This window comes from Achroia grisella, unplaced genomic scaffold (genome assembly GCF_030625045.1).
Source record: "Achroia grisella isolate CSIRO2021 unplaced genomic scaffold, CSIRO_AGI_Agris_v1 utg770, whole genome shotgun sequence".
In the NCBI taxonomy this organism is placed as follows: domain Eukaryota; kingdom Metazoa; phylum Arthropoda; class Insecta; order Lepidoptera; family Pyralidae; genus Achroia; species Achroia grisella.
The window spans coordinates 4,195,862-4,203,860 of record NW_026713016.1 but is presented as its reverse complement, the minus strand read 5'-3'; positions in this window follow the sequence as shown (position 1 = coordinate 4,203,860).

Sequence of the window (7,999 nt, the reverse complement as noted above, 5' to 3'; positions counted from 1 at the left end):
TTACCACAAACACAGTAACAGGGTTTTATTATGTGTTTGTGAATTGTAGAAACAGTGTAGGAAAAAAAGCAAATCGCTAATCGCAACAGTAAATCCACAATGTAATAGCGGACGAGTTCGCGTTCCCGGAACCCGCCTGCGCAGTCACCTGCTGCGGACAGCAATATGATAAATAAGATGTAGGATTAATTGCTTCCTACCACACCCGACCCCACTAAATCACAACACATATTAAACTGTCGCCGTTTAATCACCTTTATCATTCCCACTGCGCTTTTTTTCCGATATTAATAGATGTAAGTGGGCGTGGCCTGAAAGTAGTTGTAGAATCTATATGAAATTACAATAACGTACATCTACGTCTGTCTATACCAGATGGAGTAGAGGTATTGTTAAATATTGACATCGTATAAACGCAATTCTTAACAAGCCATATGGCATTGGATATACTAATTAACGTGACAAACTTTAGCTCTATTTTCTCGGGCACACGATTAATCGATAAAAAAACTGACGTGGCAGGTATTCGTCTACACCTATGCCATACCTTCAGTAAATAGTATACTTTCAGTTATTGGTGTTTCTGACAAAGGAGTTTCAACAAGAAATGTAAAGCACAAAGCTTTTTCTTTTTAGCGTCATCAAGATACAAACTCACGACGAAGTGAGTGGGGATAATTAACCTAGTAGCGCACGAAGCACTCTCTTGAAACTACTTTTAATAACAGAAATATTTGTCTTCATTGTAGATCAAACATATACCAATAAAATGTATGAATAGTCATTTTGCCAATGTCATTGTATGTACTGTCGCGTAAAATATTCATATAAACCTTGGAACACATTGGAGGATGTCTAGACACTCATGACTTCGATAAAATTTCTTCCTGGTTTTGATAATACATGTTCAGTGGCTATGGCGGTACCACTAATGTTTTGTGTTTGTGTTCTTTGGTATTAGCAGTGGCAGGAAACGTAAAGAGGAAAGAAAAGATCAGTCGTGACTATTTACATATGTACCTATATTGTGTATATATATATATATATATATATAGATGGTAGATATTTTAATAAGAAGTGTAATCACAATAGCAGGCAAGAAAGCCGTTCGGTCCCGTATAACTGTCTTGTGCAATTCAGCATCGTAACTAGGTATTGCCACACGATAAGTAAATTCGCCAAACATACCTATACTGCCTGAAATCCCGCGTAAATTAATTAAAAAATATAATATTATATTAAAAAATTCACAAGTATCTTACTGAGTATAATGATATATTAAAAATATTTATTTTATGTGTGGGTAGTAGTAAATAACAGAGTTTAAAAAAGCTAAAAGAAAAGAGAGAAAGAACATTAAGACGAAAAATTATATACAGTTTCTATTTCTCAATGTGTACATGGCTTTATGCAAAGAAAAAAAATCATGTACGGTCAATTTGTATCATCATCGTCATGTGTTCAAACATAACCTCATAAACTATATTGAAATCACTATGTAGGTAATGAGAGGAAAGCAAATACAAAAGATTTAATAAAACTATAGAGAGTGATAAAATTCAATAGGTCATTCGCATATCTATCTAGATCTACATTTCACTCTAAAGATCAATATAATAGCTCATATAAATTGTAATGAGATATGTTGATGGTATCGACAAATCAATGACAACTACAATGAGCGGTTTAATCGTAAATGGTTTTGTTTTCTACCAGAGAAATTTATTAAGTTTTTATGAAGAGCTGTCTTAAAAACTCCTGCAGCTTAATATAATTATAATTCTGATAATTTTTAATAATCAATATACAAATTAATTAATTCTTTAATCAAGTTGTGTAGATAGATATTTTAATATACTCGATATAATAAATATTTTAATTATTAATCAAGACTTTTGTCGTAGTACTACTACTGCATTAAAACTTATTTTATAAAGTAGATGTTCTTATTTATGTATTTATAAGCGATAGTCAGCACTCCTTGTCAAGCGAGTCATTAATTTGGTTTTGCCGTTCTAGTCACCTAAAAAAGGCGTCATTGTTGACTTGAATTGATGTATAAATCATTGCAACTCCAGAATATGCTGTTTGTGTACCATGTATTTTTCAATTGTAATAACCTTTGACATTTCTTGGGCATTAACAGAATTTTCAATGAAATCATCTTGACATTTGATTGTTTTTCATCTCGTCTATTTGGTTTGCAGATAATTTCCATTTGCTACTTTAAAGCATGCATTACTAATTTGCACTCACCTTGTCATACTTACGCTGCGTGCTCCATTTACAACCCAGTCGCAGGTGATTTATGTGCCCTACTCTGAAATACATAACAGTTCAACTATTCGGGGGAATCATATGCCGTTAACTAGATCTTTACGATCAGTAATGATCATAAATCCATCATTATTTGAGGCATTATTTAAATCTACAACAGTGTTAACAGTATGTAATAATAAGATCTTTGTTTTTAAAATATAGCTACGGTGCAATTTGTCAGATTATCTACTATTGTATTTCTAACACTCACAATTAGAAATACAATAGTATGTAGATAATCCAACAAATTTCAAAAAGTCATAATATTTCCTGACAATTAGTATTAAGTAAACATTAAGTTGAAGTATATCCAGTTATTGCTTTGCATCTACATAAATGATTTTACCTACTGTTACCTACATAATAATCCGACCAACTTAACACTCTAAAATCATGAACAATTTTGAAGCTGAGATAGCGGACACACTATAAAAAATCGGCCTTGATTTACTTGAGCGATCAAGGATGCAAATTCGCGATGAGGTGTTCTAGAAAGTGATCCAGGGCGCTCTCCACCACTACTCCGATAATACTCCTGAGGACCAGTCGAGACTTATAGTTTTAACTATGTGATAATTTAAAAACGGCACTGTTTTACCTACTAAAATAAAAATCACTAGAAAAAGTTCTCTAACCTAAAATTAAATAAGTCATACTTATAATAGTTAGGTCAGAAGTCTGTTCTGTGGCAAATACGATTTGCAAATGAAATGAATTCACGTGAATATATGCAAATTGCTAATACTGATCAATACTCTATTGTCATTATGTAATCCTATAGGTACTTTTACTTTTTTAATATGCCGACTTAACAGGTAAGTAATATTACTTACATATTATCCATGAGTAGGTAATTTAGATAATATTATGTTAAGTTAAACAATACTTAGTCATTTTCGCCAATATTATTTGTTAAGTTAAGAGAATGCAATACTAAAGTTTTTTGTACAATAAAGAATAAAAAAAAAAAAAATAATAAAAATATATCAATTGAACTAACAATTCTTTTATTTAGGTATTCTAAATTAGAAAAGAGTTCAACAAACTTTAATTTTCCATTCTAGATAATTAAGAAAATATATTTTTCCCAATGTATATTTTGATATAACATAAGAAAACATACAATCTGTGGCATTCTAGGCTACTACAAAAATTCGAGTAATGTGCCCAAATATTTGTTTAATTAATGCGCGCTTTAGCACCTCTGATAGCATACATTGCATTATGTTAATGAGCTATTTTGAATAGGCGCATCGTAGAATTGCACGACAACGCACGCGTATCTACTCCCTGGCGCCATTGCAAGCATTAACATAAATGTCGTACGTGATCAACGATACAGTATATCATTTTGCACTCTAACAACAAAATATTAAATAACAAACTAGTGAAGTCTAGTAGATCTAATGCAATTATATATTTACTTAAAATACTTCATGGCAAAAGTAACAATAGAGTTTAAATTACTATGTAGAGGAAATAGGGAAAGGTTTCATAGATCGCAACTTGTCGAATATTCATATGAATATTACAAGATGCAAGAATGTCGTCTTTTATTTATTATACAAGTTTTATTATACGATACTATAGGTGTCGAATGTGTCAGTGTGGTATTGAACGGTAATCCATTACACTGATGTTTATCAAAAATATTTTGAATTAAATCACGCATGTGGGATGTGAATTGGTATTTTTTATGGTAATGTTATGACGGCCATAGAAACTTCATAGCGCGGCGAAACAATGGGTTGTTTCAAAACATGACGACAGTAAATTTGATGTTCTCCCGTTTTTAATGGTTATAATATCATTATCGATATTTATTCGGTTTTATATTAATAAACGTCTATAATTTGAATATTAAATAACATGTGTTCTTATAATATACTGTCGTAGTAAATAAAATAAATATTATATGTTGTGATACTGCTCTAAGATTTTTAACATATCAATCTACGGAACACTTTATGCAGTAGGGCATTTTAAAATTCCAATAAATAAGTACTGATAACTCAAACAAACAAACTCAGTAACTTACCTCAGTTGTTGTCAAATATTTCATGTGTCGCGAGGTTTATAATTTAATAATATCTAATGCTTACATGTTATAATTAAATTATAAATTTTACGAATTTTTACATTACATTAATATTAATTAGGTATTTATGCAGATACTCGTGTACTCTAAAGTATTATTTCTGAATACTGTCATGGCCGATATATTTAGCACAAATCTATATACTAGTTATACAAAAATCTATATACTAACTATATATAGTTTATATACTACAATAATTATTATCAATATTTGTTTGAAATTATCAATGTAATGTAGGCTAGACCTAAGTGCTGTCATGCTAGGCGCCATTTTATCTTGGACAAGGTTGATGCCTCCGTCGAGTTTCTCCAGTACCGTTATTAGTACTAATCATTGATAATGTATCTACCATATTTTCCTATTAAATCACATGACGCCAACTTAAGGTATGCATGAATTTAAAAAATAGGAACATCTTTTATATATGTACCTATGACGATCTATTACAATCTGATTTACATATCCATCCGCATATTTAGAATTAATCTAAACGAATAAAATCAATTTAATATTTTGTAATTATAAAATAAATTAATTGAGACCTGCGAATTCGTCTCCTATGTTTATATTATTTAGATAATATATAGATATAGGCAAAGTAGTTTATTATGGTCCTTGTCATATATTCTACCTTTAAGTAAAATTTAATTAAATCCGATCAGCCGTTTAAGCGTGAAAAGGTAACAAAAAACAGATACCGGGACATACCTACTTTCTCATTTATTATTTATTGGCATGTGCAAAATTTGTAACTATCTACATAGTCCTAAACTAAATAGAGATAATATCTACTAAAGAACTAATGGAAATAAATATAATTTTATGAATTCTGTTATCATTTATTTTATGTCGACGGATCGACGCCCAATTTCTATGTAACACATTTATATACACCATTTAATATTTATATTATATTTATATCTAATGTAAACAGTTACATTATTCAGTACTAAGGTAGTCTTAACATAAATCATTTTATCTATGTAGTAACTACATGTCAAAGTACCGATACATCTTTATACCGACCACTAATAATTTATTACATGCTTTAATAGAATTTCATTTTAACATTGAATTCTGCTAATTCGTAACAAACGATATGGAAAACTTAATAAGAAGGGATTCAAATGTCGCAGCATACAACCAACATCTCAGTTTTAACCTCAATGAGACTATACAAGTGATAAATGCCTCCCTTTCAGTGCTTGTCAGGACAGACATGGAAGAATTGAATGCTAATTACGGAACAGTGATAGATACTTGAAAACATCGGGATCAGGGACCTATAGTAAATGATCGTGTATGTTAAATTGCCATATAGGGTGCGTGCAAACGTGGGTGTAAGGTGAAGATCTAGCTTAATTAAGAAGACTCATTTGCAGCAATCCTACATTTGCATTAAACATAGCTTTTGCTTATAAAACGCACCTACTTACTCTTATTTTACCGTATACTACAGTGATAATTTCAAGCAATTAAAATTTCATTTATTGGATTAAATAATGGTGTAGGTAAATGATGAACAAAATCTATACAAAAAAACCTTCAGTATATGTGACTGATTCTGTAGGAATAAATAAATGTACAGTATATTAATTTTTATCTTATTTTGGATTTTAATTAGGCTCAAATAAAATAATAATACGGAAGGAATAGATACCTAAATAGATAAGATAGTTAGGTAGTAAATTAATTATTTATATTCCGGCATATATAAGACTAGATAAAAATAATCGGAAACAAAATAAATAAATAATAAAGATTATGTATTTCAGTTATGTAAAAATTACGCTAATATTCTAAGTCTAAAACATCTTTTTTTTATATCACGTAGTTGGCAAACATACGGCCCATTATGGTAAATGGACACTTGAAACACCAGGGGTGTCACGTACGCGTTGCCGACCCTTAAGAAACCTTCTTAAAAACCCCATGCTGTAGTCTCTCGAGAAAACCTCGGCAGGTAGTTCATTCCACAATCTAAGTGTACGCGTTGTATATTCGGTAAAACATATTTATATATGGCATACAAAATAATAACACTTATTAAAATTAGGTAATATTTTATTTGCAAGTTAATATTTTATTAAATAATAATATTCTGCATACAATTGCTATAATGAATTAGGTGTTCATATAAAAATATCTTTAGAAAGCTCGAAAATATAAACTTACCGACGTTCTACCGTCTAAACAGGTCGCTAAGATAGTTGCTAACATACAAGAATAGTAGGATCGTCTGTTTAGCATCAATTTATTCGCTATAAAAATTATAATTAAGCGCAATTTTTCACTATATAACCGTGTACTAGACTAAACTCAAGTTTCGCCTTGTTTCGCTTCAATACAAGAATCCACTGGTTGTTGATAGAAAAGTGGATCTTTATTGACCGGTGAAAGGCGTCGATGTACTTGTAACTTACCATTATAGCTGTCTAAGTGCCAAGTTAGAAACATTTGCTGAAATTTATGCCTGTTAGAGCAGGGTGACCGAAGCCCCCTGTCTGGTAGGTGCTTGTAACTGCCTGCGTTTAGATAAACTTATACAGCTGTCGAGAATATATTGACTTCAAGTCTATAGGTTCATATATATACTTATATATCATTATAGATTTGCTTCTGTACATTTAGAAAGGGCCTGAGCACATAAGAGAACAGTTGTCAAATTATCCTATTTAGAAATAAATAATAGATAAAATAAATATAAGAATAATAACAAAATTAATAAATATATACAAAGTGAGAACATAAACAGCTACTTACACTTCTACTCATTAGATCAATGCCCTTATTGTAGATATGTATACTACAGCGTCCTTCGGATTAGCAGCGTGTGAGTGGTATCGAGGGCGTCACGTGGTCACGTAATAGCCGTGGTCGTCCGTGTATATAAACGACTGTCGCTATTTATCATCAGATCGGCAGCTTATTTGTCATTTTAATAAAATAAAATATATCATCCCTAATTAGGGCATGGATGGACTGTGTTAAAGATGATATGATAAGAAAGTGAAGTGAAGTGTTATCCCTAATTAAAAGTCTGTATATTCTGTCAATATGAGTAAGTTAATAGATATCCCACTGACAAAATAGTAAGACTTTTTTTAAAATAAGTTAATTTCACTAAATTCCACAATGACTACAAATTAATATTTTTGGCAACCTCTGTAAATTGATTCCTATGTATACAAGAGATCGAATAATTTAATGCCATTATTAAATATAATCAGATACATATGCTCCATTTAGATAAGACGTTACGTATGTTGCAATAAGCTAAGGAAAAAGATTTGCAAGCAAATGTGTTTTTATTAGTACTGTCTGATGTCATGACGCTAACAAGTACTTGATTTTACTTTCAGTACTCGCTCAAAATATGGGAAACGGAAGCGAGAAGTAACTAAGTGCATTCCATTTGCAAGCAGTCTAGTTTATTAACATATGTCGAATGGATATGTAAAATAAGAACAGGTAAATTGGTTTTTATATATTTATTTATGGCCAAAGATTAGGTACAAGTATGTAGAGCGAATCATTTTTAACAACATAAATTTACACAATATTTATACATAAATAGTGTTT